Raw genomic sequence first — 18,678 nt, forward strand, 5'->3', positions numbered from 1 at the left:
AACTTTGCTGTGCTTTTGAAATGCATTTCTATTTTTAGATGATCCAATTTGTGTCAGTGCTTGTGTATGTGCGTGTGTGCACACTTGCTATAGTTGTGAGGACCAACCTCTGACAGACAACTAACGTTGTGGGGACATTTTACGTTGTGAGGACATTTTGACCGGTCCCCTTAAAGATAGTCCTAGGGTAGCCTCCTTTGGCCCTAATGAGTTCTCTGTATAAGTTTCACAAGAAATCCTCGCAAACATAGTAAACCCTGAAATGTGTGTGAGAGCCTGTGCTCTATTGAATAAATAGGCAAAATTTTATTTCCAGCAATCCAATTGTCTGATTGGCTAGAGGGTAGGAATCTCAGTGCCACCATAAACTATAGCCACCTTGATAAATCAATAATTGGCTTATGCAATGTTAGGAAACATTAATCTTTTATAAAGGTGGTATTCATTTGAATGCTTTTTTTATAGATATATTTTTATTACAGGGTAAACCGGATATAGTGGTAATAGTATTTAGTGTAGCAATAAACATAAAGATATTAAATGTCTTAACCAAACACTAAAGTCAGTGTTACATGCTATACCTCGTTAATCAGTTCATTTAATAGAAATCAAGAACACAGAAGCATCATTTATTCAGATTAGCTGGTGTCGTAAACCAGGGGAGGCTGACTCCCAACTTCTGAAGTGGTCATGTAGTCTTCATATTTGTCCATTCCTCAATTATTTATATTCCTTTGTCCATAAAGGGTCCACAGACCAAAACATTCAAAAAAGGTTTTTCATTTAAGTATTCTAATCTATTGTCCAGACTGTCCAGACTATAAAAATAGCACCTTTAAATATATAAAGTATTTTTCAGACTCGGAACTTGTGTGCTTGTTTACTTTAGTTTATTGCCTACAAATTGGAAGTGTCCCAACAATGTTCTGTTCAGTTTGTCTGCTAGTCATAGACTTGGCTTTATCAATCATTCTTGTAAGCAAGGTTGTTGACACTTCTCAGCCAAAGATTTTTACTTGTGTAGATGTCTCACTATGTCACTATGTAACACAGCTGGCACAAAGCATGCTGCAGATGATACAAAAAGGAGAGAACAAAAAGCATGATTTTTGGCTACTATAATATTTTATCTAAATTTATCAAGAGTACCTGGCTACAGACCAAACAGGCATGTTTAGAACGGCCACTACACTTGTTATAAAATAAAACAGGAAGTTTTTTTTTCTGCAAGGTGTGGAAAGAAACATTTATTATGTTATGGTTTATTCACTCCAGCATACATGTGTAATGGTGATAGTGCACATCTGTTTGTGTGGCTCAGGGTTATATAGATTATTTTTGTATATTGTGATTTTTCTCACTGGTTCTTATTTTTACCTCAGTGGCATTGTTGTTTGAAGCAGTGCTTTTTCAGTGCAGGCAAACAACCACACGCACACGTACACACACTAACACACACTCACACTCCATGCACAGATGTGGAAGGCAAGAAATAATCAGTGGTACTGCACAAGACAGGTGTCAGCGTGTCCTCTTCGCCGGCCATAAAAGTTAATTAAAGAAAAGGAATTTTTATTGTGCTTGGTTGCTCAAGCACAGGCACTGACTGGGCTGCTGCTTAATAACAGCCTCTCCTGGAGCTGCTGTCAAGAGAGCTGTACCGCTGAATAATGGCTTACTGCAGATATGTGTACGCCATGTAGGTGTGTACAGTACCTGGGACTATTAATTATTTGCATGTTTTCTGAAATTTCCATCTAGATATTCAGCTGTACTCTTAATCTTCTGCCATATACCAGTGCCCTAGTAGTCCTCCAGTAGTGATAAGGCATATATTATTCGACAGTGATTGAGTTTTCTGAAGTGTGGCAAATATATAGACTTGTGAGGACCTGCATGTGCAGTATAATGTGTGGATGTCTGGAGGCACTTTTGAGTTTTAGACTGACTGGTAGGTATTATGTTATTATGTTGTGTTGTTAATTTTGTTTTCATTTTTGAATTTTTTTCATATTCTATCATCTATATATTTGTATTCTGTGATCTATGTATGAACAAACGTGTGCATTTTCTATTCACTAAATCAGTGGGTGAGCCTGCAGTGTACACTGGATATAAAGTAATGTGCATATACGTTTTAAATGTTCTCAGTAATTTAATACAAATGTATATGTATAACCTTAAGCCTTAGACAAAAATCTGAAAAGCAACCACACCTATTATGAAAGCAACACCGCAGAAATAACGTCTTTTAATTGGTTTAAGAAATAACCTGTATTTCAAGCTGTGTCGTTCAATGACTGCCACCAGAACTACCGGACGTATTAAAGCGCACTTCCTGTTCATCATCAACCAAATTAATCAAGTTTCAAGGATTGCAATTCAAAATGACATCAAATTGAGAGAAGAATATTTACTTTCAATGTTTTGACAGAGCATAATACAATGCTTTAAATATCTGCTGCACCCATATTACATGGGGTTTAGAATTATCAAAGGAGAAGAGATGGATCAGTCCACAGTGGACAATAACATTAGTCCATTGATATCAGTCCAAAATTTGCAGAGGACCAGTGTTGTTCTACTGAAGTTCGCATGTTACCAGCCAGCCCATGTTTTCCCTTTCTGATAGGGAGTCACTGTAAAATCCAATCTGTCCTGAAGATGTGGTGCTGCTGAAAGCGTATTGTAACCTCTTGTCATGTAAACGCAAAAGCTAAAGCTCTTGGCAAGCAACCATGAGCACCACATCCAGTGGCTTTTTCAAAAAGGACAATTTAATAGGATATCTTGTTAGAGTTCGTGTTAAAAAACACTATGCAGAGTAGATGTCCGCTAATTGTGCCTAATTGCTGGACTCAAACTAGGGGCCAGCATGTAGTTCAACTTTAATTACCGAGAAAAACTACTAAATGAGGTGGCAGTGAAGGAGATGAGAAATTGAGGGAAGTAGGGAGGAATGATGAGATGGAGGGAGAAACTGAGAGGAGGAAAAGCGATACAGCAGGAAAGGATGCATTAAGCAATTAAAGTTAGGGAGCAGCATAATGAAGCGATGTAATGATTTTTCCTGTAGTTGTCATAGCTATCACAGATGATTACAAGGGAGCGAAGCAGAGAGGAGCAGATGTCAACAGGATGCTGTACATCAGCATGCTGCTTTGACAGTTTTTCATACATAATCATAGTCAACTGAATACACACAAACATTGTATATAAAACACTCAGGTTCACTGCTGTATTATGACAAGATAATCGTGTGTATCCCCGAGGTAATGAAGTCTAATAAGATCCACCAGAATCAAATTTGATTTCATAAAGCCAAAACTAGAAATACCTCTGCCACTGACATTTATCTACATATTCTCAACATCTGCACACTTGCACTTAAATAATTGTGTATGCATCAATATTTGATGAACAACAAAGATGTTGGTGCCCTGCAGTATTTTTGAGCCTGAGCCATGGGATTATGTTAACAGTGTTCACACAACCTCATCTATGATTCATTTATTGCCAGAACCAAAGCCACCACTGTTTTACCGCTCAGAGCTTTGTCAAGCCTGTCTGTGGGAGATAGCCAGTGGAAAGACGATGACTGGGTTACAGAATGGAAAGATAGGTGCAAACAGAAGACCGTAAGACCACAGTGAAATTTAGCCTTTTGTGGGTGTTCAATTTGAAGCTGTAACTGCCGTTCTCTCGACCCATTCTCTGCTTGTGCTCTTTTCAGTCCTTCCCTCTGTTACTGCAGGTCTTTACAGCCCTCATTAATGTAAATATATGCAGCCTGGCTGGCGTAAAACCAGCAGGGAGGGGTCCCTCTCCCTTGATTACCAGCAGTGAGAGTGGGGGGGGGTGTGGGAGGCTGAGGCGAGGGTGACCTGGACAGACACCTCATTTAATTTAATACATTGGAGCATGCAGCGGTGGGGGAGTTGTGGCTGGGGAGGGAGATAATCAAGAGGCTGGGCCCTTAAAATTGTGCTCTGAGATGACATGGAAGAGATTGGATTTGGAAACGAAGAGCAAAGAAGAGCAAAGCCAAGCGGAACACAATTGATTGATTCCATTCAAGTAATCGTACCCACTGATGAGGAATGGTTTCCTTTTTTTTTCTAAAGGAGGAGGATCTGATCAGATTTTTAAAAAATTCAACACAAGTGTCTTTATTGCTCATCCCTTATTCAGCAAAACCTACCCCTCACAGTCCCAGCTGCAGAAATAATCAGTCACCATAAATTCCTGTTATGTAGCAAAATCTCTACAAACAGCAGTTTCTAGCTACAGTTAGAATCATGGCTGCTCCGTGGGTTATATAGAAATAAATACATATAAAAAGCCACCAAACTTACTTCCTGTATTTTGCAACTATGCAGAATGAATAAAAATACAAAAATGATAATGGCTAGGGAAACGTTTTACAAAATAAATGATCATTGCAGCCTTGTTCAACTGCAAAACAATACTGTAAAGGTTGGTTCAATTTTTGGGGGTCAACCAGTGTAGGATTTCAATGTCAACCAAGATGAAAAACTGACATGACAGATCTTCACATTACACAGATGTTCCCTAATCTCTGTCTCAGTTTTTAACCAATTTATACAGAAGTCCTGCTGTATTGCTGTTTATACCACTTTCGCTTATTTACACTGAACCAAACAAGCCGGCATATCGGTGCCTCTGTGTTTGTTAAATAGCATGGAGGCCTTTTGGAATCAAATGAGTGATGTGTAACACGTATCTGTCGTGCCATGCTGGTTCTTCCTTTCACACAGACGTCAATCAGACTCTTTGACCACTTCCACTGCCAGCATAAAGCTGGAACAACAATGCCCCCCGTTTCCGTATTCATATCTTTTATACAAAACAGAGAAGGGGGAATAAAGGCTGTGTAAAAGGGACTTAAGAAGATTATTCTTTCAACTTCCAGGCTCCAGTTTCAGAGGCCTGGGTTGAGTATTCCAAATCTTTTAGGTAAGGTGATACCTGAACCCCCTCTTCTCCTTTCTCTTGGAGATGAACAGTCCCATCTTGGGGCTACAGCACCTGGGTTTAAACACCACCCGCCAATCCCTCTATCCATGCTGTGACGAATTGCAGGAAATCAGATTTTGGCCATGACAGGCAGATTATGCGATCCTTCTATCCACATGACTTAGCCCTGTCTCTGCTTCTTAATCGTTAAATGTGATTAAAGCAAACAAACGAAGCATTATTAGATTAGTCCGAAGGACATGGAGTCTTTGTTGCTCATTGTCTTTTCCCTTTTAATGAAATGCTGCTTGAAATTAACATTGCTTTGACTAATTTGATTTAAGATTGATTTAAGAAATACCAGACAGCTCTCATCTGCCTGCAGACAGTTTGAGATCCTTGTCAAGACGTGGAGATCAAATGTTAGTGAATAAGGCAAACATTTCTGTTCTTCTGCAAAGTTCACAGGACTTGATTGAGTTACTAGTCCTGCACCATTACAGATGGTTTCACTTGAGACCAGAAAGAGATGAATTATGTCTGTGTCTCAAGAAATGGATTAGGAGTAAAAGAACAAAATATGTCGAATTAAAAAAACAACAACAAACCCTTGTCGTGGTGAAAGATTTTTTGTCAGTGGCTTTAATGGACGTTCAACTATACTAGAGCTGATGGTGTTTGTCGGAGAGCTGATGTGTGTTTGGATTAGAGGGTTCATTTTTGCAAGAGTAGCATATGTGTGTCTGTAATTGGCAGCGGGTGCTGCATTGTTGTTGAAAATAATCCCGTCAGCATAATCCTCCTTTGTGAGGTTCATTAATTGCTTTTAAAATCAGATGCAATCTAGCTGATTCAGGCCCTGCCTTTGTGCTGTTGAGTGAGGGCAATGCTAAAGATGAATTCTCATTTCTTCAATAATAAACCTTGAATCATGTCGTATAGTATTTTAAGTTGCGGATCAGAAATTTGAATTAGAAATTTATCAACAACATTTACCAATATGGACTTGTATATTTTACATTTGTTAACCATATGAACTGTTCTCCTAAGTCATATAGAGCTGGAATTTTTCCAGAGTGGTTGCAAATGTTTGTTTTTCTATGGTTACATTAAAGTTCTCATGGTGAAGGATTCACAGGATGAGTGAATAAGCATTTCCAGGAGTTTTATGAGTGTTTGTTGCACACGCTGTTGTTGAAGATGTTTAATGTGACACAGTTGTAAAGATTATTTCATAATTAGCCATATTTATGCCATGTAGTTTCTCTTACTTAAACACAATTTCCTGTGCAGGAATTCTCCAACTACAATAAATGCATTAAGCCATAAAAAATGCAAATGTGCTTTTTAATTAAAATAAAGCTTGCTTTTGAAGCATGGTTACCAGTCAAGTCCACATAGAAAGAGCAAGAATTTTGAAGGACTCAAGAAGCCTTGCATGTGATCGAAACTCAGCTTTCTCTTGTGCAGCTCTGCGTTATTACTCTCCATTTTTATTTTCTTGAACGAAACTTTAGAAAATCCATTTAGAATGGCCTCTGCTGCTTTGGCAGCCAGAGATACAGCCGCTTAAAAACAGAGGTCACCTCCACACTTGTTTAATAGCTACTCAGAGCACCTTGGTGAGTGTGTTTTTACCCTGACTGGTAATAAATACTTGTGCACAAGGCTGGGTTTATCTTTTTAAAGGGATATCTTTTTTTAAAGGAAATTTAACACCGAATTGCTATCAATCACTCAACTTCTGATGGCTTGAATAGTGGCTCTGAGAATGACGAGTGCAGTAATAGTTCATTTGGACTCACAACAGTTATGGTCCAAATCCACTCCTGCACCATAATCCACCTCTTTTCTGTAAACACTGTTCCCATTTACAAAATGTGAGGGGAACATGCGAAGATGTATGATAATTTCTGTTTCACAATTCACATTTGTTGGTTTGGATTAGTTTAAGTGCGGACAACAAAAGATGCTGTATAAAATAATAATTATTGATTTCTTAAGCTGTGCAGCATTTACTTCCCTATGTGCTCAAAGTTAGTTATTACTACACACACGTCTTTATGTATTTGCCCATATGAGATATGCTTTTCTTGTTAAAATGAGGCAGCACAGACAGCTACTAAGTAATAGCTATGTACGTATCTCTGACATATACACTCGGTTGGCAGTTTACTAGGAACACCTAGCTCAAACTAACAGCCCTGCAAGTTTAAAACTGTTTTAGTGTCCTTCTAGAGGCTGCAGTTTGCTGTGTTATCAAATTGTATTGCTTTACATAGACAGATGTAGGGCTGGGTGATAATGCCAAAAATTAAAACAATTCACATTTTTATTTATTTGAAGTTTAGACACTGATTTATGTTGTTTTCAACTTTATAACCAGAAAATGACAAGCCCCCTCATTGTGCACAATGTACTCTTATATCAATAAGTATATATTGAACCTTGGTCGTCTTGCTATTGATGAAAATGAAATCGTAACAGTTATTGATATTGTTTTATTGCCTTGACAGTTTTTATTGAGGGCTGGCCAAATAACAAAAATGTTTCCTTGTGTATCACAGAATAGCTCAACTGCACCACATGGACTACATCCTCTGAAATAATCATGCTACTGAATCGCTGAAAAACCTCTGAAACAGTTTAAGAAAAAACTGGACATTATAACCTTCATGATTGTAGGATTTATCGCAAGACCATTCAACTAGATCCTAATCGTGGGTGATTTATTGATATGAGCATTTCTGTGGTGTGTCGCTCCCAGCTCGACTTAATTTTGGTCTTTCAAGCATATCTGCCTCTTTCTACTGATTTTTTTTCCTCCCCTTTTATTTCTTTCTTTGGCTGGTGGCAGGAGGGAACTTGCCATGCATTTCATGTTGAACTCAGAGTATGTTGCTATGGTGGTTGCTAGGGATTTAGCCTAGAGTGACGTGGAAAGTCAAAATATTAAAGGTGTCCTTCTGATTCAGAGGCAATAGAAGCTGTGAGGAATGAGCAATTGCCTCAGAGAGAGGCTTTTTTGTGCCCTTTCATTATCAGGCCTCTGTCTTTTGAAATATCAAAATTGATTTTCAAAACACAAGAAAGGATTATGTAGAAGCTACACCAAAAGAGGAAAACATTGCCTCTGAATATACGTGTTGTTCATTAATTTTCTCATTGTGGTGTTTACAAAACATTCTCTGCATCCTCCTCATAAATAAAAAATCTCACTGAAATCTCACTGAAAACCTAATAAAGGGGACCAAGTTTTGTTCTTTTGGGCTACCTGCTAAAACATTGTTTGGTGAAATTCACTGTTGGTTGGTTTTAAATTGAAATGATGTCTTTGGCAGTGGATGTACAGACTACAGAGGCCACACAAAATAATGGCAACGTCTAACAATATGTGGATAAATCAATCAGAAAGACAAACGAGGGCAAACAGGTTTTTTTACCCTTGAATGCTGCGTTCACACCAATTGTCATGTTGCATTACCAGTGTTTAGATGCAGGATCATTTGTGTTCCCTCATTTTACTCGCACCAACAACACAAATAAAAGCAACCTGCTAAAAGTCCCCTGATCCCTGAAGACTAGAAAAGAGGGAGACTACTCGCTGAAGTGACGACTATTGTTGCATTTACCTGTTGTTAAATCACCAGAGAAGATAGAGCCTTCATGTGTGTCCATAAGACCATCTGGAGGTGCGAACATCTCTGGGAATTTCACAGTCTTCTCCAGGAGCTGTGTTCACTGCTGTTTCCAGTGCTACCTTGCACTGACCAGTTTGAAGAATAATGTTCAGATCGGGTGCCAGGACCTGTGGTGATTTTCATTCTGATTGGCTTTTGCATCATGGAAATTTTTACCGCATGCCATTGCTTGCACCATTCACGTCGCCTGGCGCATGTGATGTAAAACTGCATCATAAGCATCTGTTTGTGTCTCTGCATAGACTTAGTATGTATCTCATCTGGTAAAAACAATAGTATATATAGTATTCTAGCACATAAAGAGCTTAATTACTCAGTCAGGTATAAATGAATATTATTTGTTGTTTAACCTGGGCAAGAATGCATGGCCAAATGGAAATATGAGTCTTAGCAACTCCAAAACTGTTTTTTACTTTTTTTAGTAGCTATCAAACTTGTCACCCGAACCTCAAGGAGACATGCATTTTGAAAAGCTGTTAACTATAAAGTAAGGACTTCTAAAATGTTTTGTGCAACTTCAGCCTGGCATCATGTGAGAAAGCATGTGTAGTTTAGTGGTTGCTAAATTGCTGCATTATGACATCTGTCCACAATTTGAAGCTAAATCTACACGACAGCTTGTCATGACTTCTAAATTTAAAATACAAGTATTTGATCGTTCATTTGTTCAAGTTGTTTCTTTGCAGTAATCTCTCTCATTACTCTGTAGATTGAAAAAAAACAACTCATCATCTTGGCAAAGCATCAATGGCGGTAGTGGTTTACTTTCCATAATATCTCTGAGCAGATGTTTGCATTCTGTTAAGTGCTTCTTTTCCCTGTGTGACTGTTTGATATGAAGGCTTATTAAGCCTTTGGCAATCAATAGCAGCTTAAATGATAACGTCCAGTGCCCATCTCAAGAGCTGAAGGCCTGGAGAGAGAAAGACCTGCCCTGTTCTTCCTTCCACGTCTACTAGCACTGCCTTTCCCTGTCTTGCAGTCCACAGCTGTAGCAGCCATCACACAACCTCAGGCAGGCTAGTTAGCCCTGAGAAAAGAGCCTGAACCCCCGATCAATAACGTTAGTCTTGTCTGCCTAATTGCTCATTGGTCGGCATTGGCGCCAGACTATATGTAAGTGCACGTTTCCCCCGAGTGACCGACTCCGGCTCTATTTCCACCACTTCCCACCTAGTATTGGGCTCACAGTCTCCCCTCTCTCTTCTCTATTTTCTCCTGTCCTCTCTTCTGTTCACCCAGGTTCTGAATAGAGAAATCCTGACCTGATCGGCTTCTCCTCAGTTCTCCCAGCGGGATGAGATTCGTCCAGAGATTCGGAGATGTGCTGCTCTCGCACCAGGCCCGTGACTCCCAGGCTTCTCGGGTAAATATCCAGGTTTAATGATGAACAATTTCAAGCGCCAGGAAATTAGCCAGTCTCGTTTGGGGTTTTCTGAACGGCTTATTATATGATCTAATGCAGACGCACTTTATGAGCATGGAACAGAGTATGGTGAGGGAAGTATTGATTGTGCTCATTGTGAATTATGTGAATAGATAAAAGTGTGAGCGTGCATATATATTAGGCAATTATGTGCTCAGGTGCTAATGTAAAAATTCTGCTGAATAAATATGAAATATACCTCTATCAGCATCCAACTTGTGTCCCTTCAACACTACTCATTTGAGATGATAATTGGGATAGCATGTTTGCCTTTTTCTGATGAGACGAGATATTGTGATAGCTCTCCTCAGCCTGGATTTAAATGTGTATTGATCAGCGTGCAGGCTCAGGAGCTCAAATCAAACCAGCAGTACAGCCCCCGCACACTTGCATATACTTCTGCCTTTGTTTTTCACGTTATGTTTTTAAGAAATCCTACAATCCCCGGACATAAAACATCAGTTACTATGTCACTTAACATAACACGCTCATTTGTATTTGTTCTTGCCCTCTTTTTCCAGTAGTAGTGTGCTAATGTCATGATTTAAATGAAGTATTGATCAGTTTAGGAGGGGAGAATAGAGAGAGAGGGAGCGATTGTGAGGGAAAGAAAGCAAGACCAGGGTTATCTGTGTAGATCGCACACAGAAAGCGAGTGCTAACGGATGAGACACGTTTAAAGCGATTCCATGAAATGGATTTCTGCATAATCTGTATTTTTTAATTCAGGAATAACCGCCAGACTCCTTTGTTTGACTTGTTCTGAGAAGCTGAAGTGGACATGGAGATGAAAAAAAGGGCAAGAATGGAAAGGAAATGTTTTTTTTTTCAATTCTTGTTTTTTCTTGATTTCATGGAAGTATTTGCCAACCCGTTGCTGATGGTTAAATCATGGTTTATCCTGGGTCCTGTGTTGGTCTCCATCTTGTCTGCTTTGATTCCCTCTGCGTCGACGACACTGCAGCAGCATCAGGTACGCTGGACGAAAGCCTCTGTCCAACTGAACCACGGGCTAGGTCTGTTTGTCTTCCTCTTGCTGTCCTCCCTTACTTTCTGCCTCAGCTCCCTCCTCTTCCTCCCTCTCTCACAGTCTTAGGCTCTCTCTCTCTCCCTTCATCCCTTCCCCTCCTGTCATTTAGCAGCAAGGTTGTATTAATTAGTAGCCTGTTTGTTATTGTTGGCCACTTACTTGGCAGGCGACCGTTGGTTGCAGTTTATCTCACAGTTTGCTAGACATCAGTTACATACAGCTGTGTGTTCTATGCCTGCACTATCTTGGGATTACCTGCATTTTTTGTTAAAAATTAATATATTACTTAAATACTATTGTAATGAATAATGTTTTTTTCTGACTGCCTACCATTTGTATTTTTTTTTTAAATTCTACTTATCTCTACTATCTATAAGTGTGATTTTAAGAAATATATATTTTTAAATTCTTTATTGTTAAATGTTCTAGTCTGCAGAGAATACCAATCACTGGATATTTTTTTTGAATAAAGCCTGCATTCTAGCCATCAATAAGTCTAGTGTTGATTTTTTCAATGTTTAAATGTAAACTTTTGTAAATTTTCAATTCAGTTTCAGGAGAATTCAGCCTTATCTTTAGCTTCTAGTCTTATAATTAGCAGATGAAGGCAGATATTAGGCCTGCCCTTGACGGGACAGGACTATGCTGGCTTTATCTTTAAGAATCGCCTTAGGAGGATGGGAAACCATGGTCTATCTTATCCTCAGCCACAGAGTGAGCAGGTTGGCTGCACAGAGAGGATATAGGCTCTATCTAGTGTTTTTATTTTTTATTTTTCACCTCCTCTGGCCGCCCTGCCTTCTTTTGTGGTTCAATAGCTGGATATCCAGGGGCTTTCAGTAGCTGCCTGAACTGCAACAGAGCTGACTGGATCTCTGGAGGAATAGTCACATGCAGAATTACCAAAAACAGCTTCAAAGAGAGACCAGCAGGCCCAGGAGCTCCAGACTCAGGTATAGTGCTTATTCTAACAGGCCCAGTTTTTTTCCAGCAGGCCCCAGGTTCAGACCATCATGATTCCAGTGCCCATCCATTTCTGTGCATCTTGAACAAAAGCTCATTTAAAGTATTTTCATCCCAGTTTTGCTTTATTGCTAGAATGACATTTAGCTTCTGCTTTCTGACCTGGACTATTGCAGTTTGGTGAATAACAATGTGTAGAATGGGGTCCAACACTTCTCTGTTGGAATTAACCACAGTTTATATATAAGGACTAACGGATGATCCAAAATGCAAACATTATGGCATTTAATTTATGATGCATTTAATGCATTTATGAATGTTGCATGAAAATAAAACTACATTACAGCCGGTAGAATGTATGTCCAAACACAAATGTCAACAGTTAAACTTGACCAACAATCACTTAGTCCCATTGACAAGCAAAAGTAACTCTGATGATCGATGGCTGGGTTTTTGCAATATACTGGAGAAAAAGAATGCTGCTTGCCTCCTTCCCTAGAGAAAAAACACTGACCAATCTGAATCGCTGCTTGTGTTGATTGCTGGTGTATGTGTCACTTGTTGCTAAGCCTCTGGGCAGACTCCATTTGTGATGTTCAATCAGAGCCTGAGGTGTTGTCTCAGTCGCACTCTCTCAGTATTGTTGGGTTGAACATTCACAGTGCTGCTGTATCTACTCTCTGCGTATTATTCTTGTCTCCCTGCCGCTCTTCCAGACTGCACTGATCTCTCACCATTGTCACTCGCTCTGTATGAACATAATTTCTGTCCTTCTTGAATTGAAGACACTGTGTAGTTGTCTGGCCACTAGTGGCACTGTGGAGCAATATTTTAATTAGCAGTTTCACGCATTTTGTCACTTTTGCTGATAGTGGATTGACAGTGCAACCACCCTCTCTCTCTCTTCTCTCTCCCCCAACCTCTCTGTCCTGTGTTTTTTTTCGGTTTTCAACCCATCTAAAACCTGGTAAAGACTGATGACAATTGTTCTGCTCAAGGTGACTTCCTGGTGTGATTTGACGCATACAAGTTGAATTGAAAATGTAATTCAAATGTGTAGTGTGTAGGAAATGTAGTCAATTGTTGAGCGTCAAAGATACATTCAACTGTGGATTTTGGTTTGAATGCAAAAAGAAACCATAGACGTGTTTGTTCATGATGAAAAACTTTGTTTCTTTGAATTCTTGATAGGTTATTTTTTACGTGTGTTGCAGCAGTAGCACCCATCAGTAAGCATAAGGAGCACCAGATGTTTCAGTAATCACACAACCACTGATTATATGCATGTGTAGTCTATGTTCAACCTAATCACACATGGGGCTTTGGCCAGTACTGTAGTTAAAGTATATCGTCTACAAGAGAGGTATGTCATTATGCTGGACCTTTTTCTTTGATTGGAAATAACAATTTATCAAAATTGTAATAGTTTATGAAAATTTCAGGTCTGATCCAAACATGACCTGTTTTGAATTTTATAAAAGCTTCGTTTTAGCTTCATTATTTATAAAATGCTTTTTCAGGGCCAAATCATTAAATGGCCACTAGAAGCCCAGGAATACCACCTGACTCCTTATTGCATGTCTGCCTCAAATATATCAAGTTTTTTTTATTATTAAGAACACCTCATATTTTCAGCCAAATCCAACCAAGTGCCCATTTGACATCCATCTAAATTTGATTGCCAGGTTACTGGACTGCACTTTTATTAAGCAAATAGCTCAACTGTTCATTGTACAGAGTCACAGAGTGTAGTATGAATAAGCATTGCCAGTATAATTGTCGTAAGATTAGATTGTATTATGTTCCTAAATAACTGGAACACTTTTGAAACACTCTCAGGGGCATGCAGTGGACAAAGACATGTACTTAGGTTTTGAATATATTTGTAATTCAAATAATAATACGCTGTGGCAAAATGTCATCTCCATCTGTTTCCTCTCTGTTAGTTTTCCTCAGCTGCAGTTAATAGGCATCTGGTGCAGATGGGTGCAGTGAATTGAGGATTAATGGAATGTGAGCAGTGGTGAAGAGTACAGGTTAGCTTTGCTTGAACAATGCACCACCATACATTCTGACCAGCACACCTCCACACACGCCCAAACAACATGCACATACACAGGAGGACTATGTGAAACAAGTGTGCTGCCACTCTTATGTATGAAGCTACATAAGTCATGTATCTGCTAAACTTTAAACTTTGTTACACGACAGTTGTCACACATGCTATAGCTGTTTTATATTTCTGTAGTTTTCCCTACATAATAATACCACGGTTCTAATGATCATGAAGTGCAGCAATGCATTTATTTCTTAAAACTTCTTTTGAGAACTTTTTTGAGACTTTTTCATAATCCAGGATTGTTTTTATTCAAATATTAACTAAAATCGAAATGCATATTAAGTGCATTTTCAGTTTTATGGAGACTACTGCATACTGAAAACAATTAGTGTATCCTTATGTGGCTCTAGAGGGTGCTGAGCAAATCGAATCAATCAATAGCCTTCATTGTGTCTGAAAACCATCCTGCCATCGTGCCTGCTACCTCCTAAGAACAAGACTTTTAGGACTTAATTATTCTTAATAGAATATTTGATTGAGAGGAGCTAGCAGCATAATCGGGACAGAACAATACTTTACCCAATATGTACAATTTACAACATGTGTGTATGTGTTGTGCTTGTGGTTTTGGAATGAGTGGTTATATAAATGATTTTGCTTTGTACTTTGATGATGTAGTGTGTGATCATCCATTGCTACACAGGAGGCTGGGAAGTCTCATCTCAATCAACACCAGATTAGGAAGTTTAATATAAATGCTTGATTGATGATTTAAGGGTCTAAAATGGGACTTTATGTTGCTGAGAATTCAAATAGATACCCTGACCTTATTTTCATACATTTCCATTTTTGGAGATAAACCTACTTTCCACTGGGCTCCCTATGAATTATCAGAAGACAATGCTTTCTGTTCAGAGATGACCATGTGTTTGTGAAAAGAGTAGTTTAGTTTGACATTTTGAGGAGGGAATTTTCTGAAAAGTTACTGCATCCAACCAAGAAATATTCTGGCAACTAATAACTCTCTGCAGACGATATTCGTTTGTTAGCAAGAAGCAGTTGCACTGATCTAAATATTCTTCACAGGTTAGTCCAAAACACTTTTAAAAAATGCTTTTTTTTTTTCGTATGATCACTATTCTGCAGCCAATTTGTAGACTGTTAAGGTATAATTTCTATAGATCGTGTGGTTTAAAAATCTAAACTAGAATGGACTCATTGATAAAATACATTGGGAAAGAAGCGCATAGAAACAGAAACATTATAACCAAGCTTTGACACCAACTTTACTTCACAAAGTTATTACTGGTGCTATCTGTCTACAAGGAGTATATACAATCTTGTCTTGCATTACTGCCCTCGGTGTGTAATGCTCTCCCACAGACGTATATTATTGTAGCATTACATTCATTCTTATTTACTGGAGGTGCAGGAAATTGTGAAAGAAAAGGGAATTTTGTGTGTGTTGGAGCTGGGACGTGTGTAGGTTTGCAGGCACAGAGAAGAGGTTCAGTTTTTTATTCATGCATGTGTACCTGTGTGTGGTGTGTTGGAGGTGCACATATGGGTTTCTGGGATTCGTCTCCTCTGTCTCTGTGTCACCTTTGTTGACTTTGTTTCTCTTCTTCCGCAACGCTGTGCTCTCTGCTTTAATGACGCATATATCCTATCTCCAGTCGCTGCCTAATCCCAGCAGCACTGGCTCAGGAACAGATTACTGCTTCCAGACACCAGAGGGGAGAAGACTGGGGTGGGGGTAGGAGGGAGGAAATAGATGCCTCAGCTATACAATATACAGAGTGATTGAATAAGCCAGAATATGCATTTAAACATGCACACACACACATATACTGTATGTGTCAACGTGTTTACAGCAGAAATATCCATCCATAGTTAGGAAATCACTTCCTGCTTTTGACTTTTTACAACACACGTTTCATTTATGTATTCAACTTTGACACTGACTTTTTTATTCAAAATTAATTTGTCATGTAAGCAATCACACCAAAGTTTGCACTCCAAATGCCTATATGCAATCATATGAAATATAAAGGAAACAGCACAAGACAGAAGACATTCTGCTGATTGTTATTCTTTCCCTTCTTTACTCCAGACTGAGGAGACAATCCTGCAGCTACATGCAGAATAATCCATCCTGGGTTAGGTTTAGGGTTAGGCTGCCTCAACTGCTTAGACCTCTAGTTTAGACCTTAAGATCCAATGGAATTAAAGTTGTGGTTTTATGGGTGTTAGTTATGTTATTATTGTATTTGTACACAATGTTGGATAGCAATGTTTTTTTGTTTTCTTTTTTTTTTTGTTATTTACTCTTCGCTCTGCCAGTTCCAGATAACACTTTGGCCTGCTGGACTTTTTTTTACAAACTGGTAAACATATTCTCTAGCTGCTATTAGGCACCTGTGGCTTTAGGTGTAATAATTGGGAGTGGTGTCTGTCCAGCGGCTGCTGTCATCATGCCTGCTACCTCCCAAGAACATGAGTTTTAGGACCAAATGATTGCTAATAAAACATTTGATTGAGCAGAGGAGAGAGTGAGAACCATAAACAGGCTGGATTCTGCCCTTTAATTTCACCATCTCCAGAGAATTGGTTTTGCTGTGCTGCAGAGTAGGTCCCACACGCAAGCAGTTTAGTTGTCTGCCCAAGGACTGAAATTTAATTTAGCCTGTGTGTGTTTGTGTGTGTGTGTGTGTGTGTGTGTTTGTGCATCCATCATTCTGACTGTCTTTGTCTGTGACTCTGTCCGTCTGCATGAATCACTTCAGAATATCTCTATATGCAAAAACTAGCTTTGCATGAATTGCATAACTACTACGTTTGTGCTGTAGTGTCTGTGCCTACATGCTGTATTTTGTGCTTTCGTATTCTCCAGTGACTTAATAGTTTTACAATGCCTGGTTGTTAGAGTATTATTTTACTCAGTCTAGTTGTACTTAGATGTTTATTTGCTCTGTATGCTGCTATGTTGTTTCCTGAATGCTACTGTTTCTCTGTATTTCTTTTCTTTTTTTAATCTTTGGTGTGTTATCACTGTGCTAACCTGTAATACCCCTAGTCACTATTGGCATCTTCAGTTTTGTAATAACAAAAACTTTCTGTTGAGTGTATGCTGATTGCATGTTTAGAAAGTACAACAGCAGAATTATTTTAACGAAGGTTGCGATGGGTTTTCAGTGTGGCCAGTTTATAACAGTTCTTTGTGTGTATGTGCGTGTGTGTTTATGGTGCAGGTTCCTGATGAAAGCCTAGAGCAGAGGCATATATCAGAGCTCCAGCACTAATAAAAGGCCAGCAAGCTGTGCTCCTCTCCTTCTGGGAACAGCACCGCTTTTTACTGCTTCTCTGACAGCAAGATAAAGTGCCCTTCCAATTAGAAAAATATTTGGCCACATACCTACCAACAGCGATCCTGGGTTTTTATTTTTCATGCCATTTGATCAGGAATCCTTGCTATTTTTACAGTGTGCTTTCTTATCATCATGTCGTGGGTATGCACATGTTAATGTGCATCCCACCACTGCACCATAATGCTGTGCAATGAAGAAATGGTGGTTTTATTTTGGTGTCTGTATATTGCTCTTTCTTTCACAACGGCTGGGCTGCGTGCAGTTATGTGTTGTTTGGAGATTGGGAGTGAGCCTGTGTATGTTTTAGCATTTTGCATGAGGGGATTCATGCTCCTATTTATGTTTGGGTTGCTACCATCCTTGTTGCCCTTGTCATCTCTCTGTGGCTCACACACATATATACTTAACAGCTGGTGCTTGTCCCCTTCTCTGTTTAAGAATACTGTAGATGATTTTTTCCCTTTTTTCCAGAGAGTGCATTAAAATTAAATTCTCTCTTGTTGTTGTGAAAAGAGGCACACGTAAAAAATAATTGGCTGTAGGAGAGAACAAAGGGTTGGCTCCTCTCTCCTCCCTGCACGCCCCAGCCAAGCATTAATACCAAGCCTGCTGCATTGTTCTGCTGTCTGCAGCCATCCCCCTAGCCAGACACTCAGCTCTGGAGAAGTCACTTTTAATGTCTGATAATCAAGGTGAATTTTCAAAAAGCTGCCATTTTCAAATGATGGTGTATATATTATGTGTAGATGGGAGTTTAGGAGCAGGAGCTCCACTGGGTGAGACAGAGAGAGAGAGAGAGAGAGAGAGAGAGAGCGCCTCAATCATGTGAAGTGAAAGAGAGACACCTAACGGCCACACAAGGAACTACAGGCTGATTTCAGCTCTAATTAGAATTCTGTGAAGGAAGGAGACCATCTGGAACATCAGTGTAAGTTCTGAAATAATTAGATTTTTTTAAATATACATGATATTTAGGTTTTCTTTGTAACCAGCACCTCACTGCTCCTTTTACCTAAGCTCAGTATTGCAGCATCTGTATGTGTCTCCTGTGGCTGTGGAAGTGTCAGGGGAATATATTTCTAGAATACAGACGCTGCCTGCTGTTGCCCCTTGCTGAAGGGAGCTCTGGTGCTGTGTTATTGGGGAATCAGGCA

The 18,678-nt window shown here is 39.2% G+C and overlaps 1 long non-coding RNA gene across 6 annotated transcripts in view; it reads left to right on the top strand.

Annotated features, from left to right (window-relative positions):
* The window catches only part of LOC138407499 (uncharacterized), a 117,722-nt gene that overhangs the window by 54,665 nt on the left and 44,379 nt on the right, over nt 1–18,678 (top strand). For 4 of the 6 annotated variants that reach the window (XR_011240933.1, XR_011240934.1, XR_011240929.1 and 1 more), the window contains 3 exons: nt 9,921–10,044; nt 10,834–11,077; nt 11,953–12,087. This is a non-coding gene — a long non-coding RNA (uncharacterized lncRNA). The remainder of the gene's footprint in view (nt 1–9,920; nt 10,045–10,833; nt 11,078–11,952; nt 12,088–18,678) is intronic. The other 2 variants (XR_011240930.1, XR_011240932.1) reach the window with 1 other exon arrangement.

The sequence above is a fragment of the Paralichthys olivaceus genome, chromosome 1 (assembly GCF_024713975.1).
Source record: "Paralichthys olivaceus isolate ysfri-2021 chromosome 1, ASM2471397v2, whole genome shotgun sequence".
Taxonomy (NCBI): Eukaryota; Metazoa; Chordata; class Actinopteri; order Pleuronectiformes; family Paralichthyidae; genus Paralichthys; species Paralichthys olivaceus.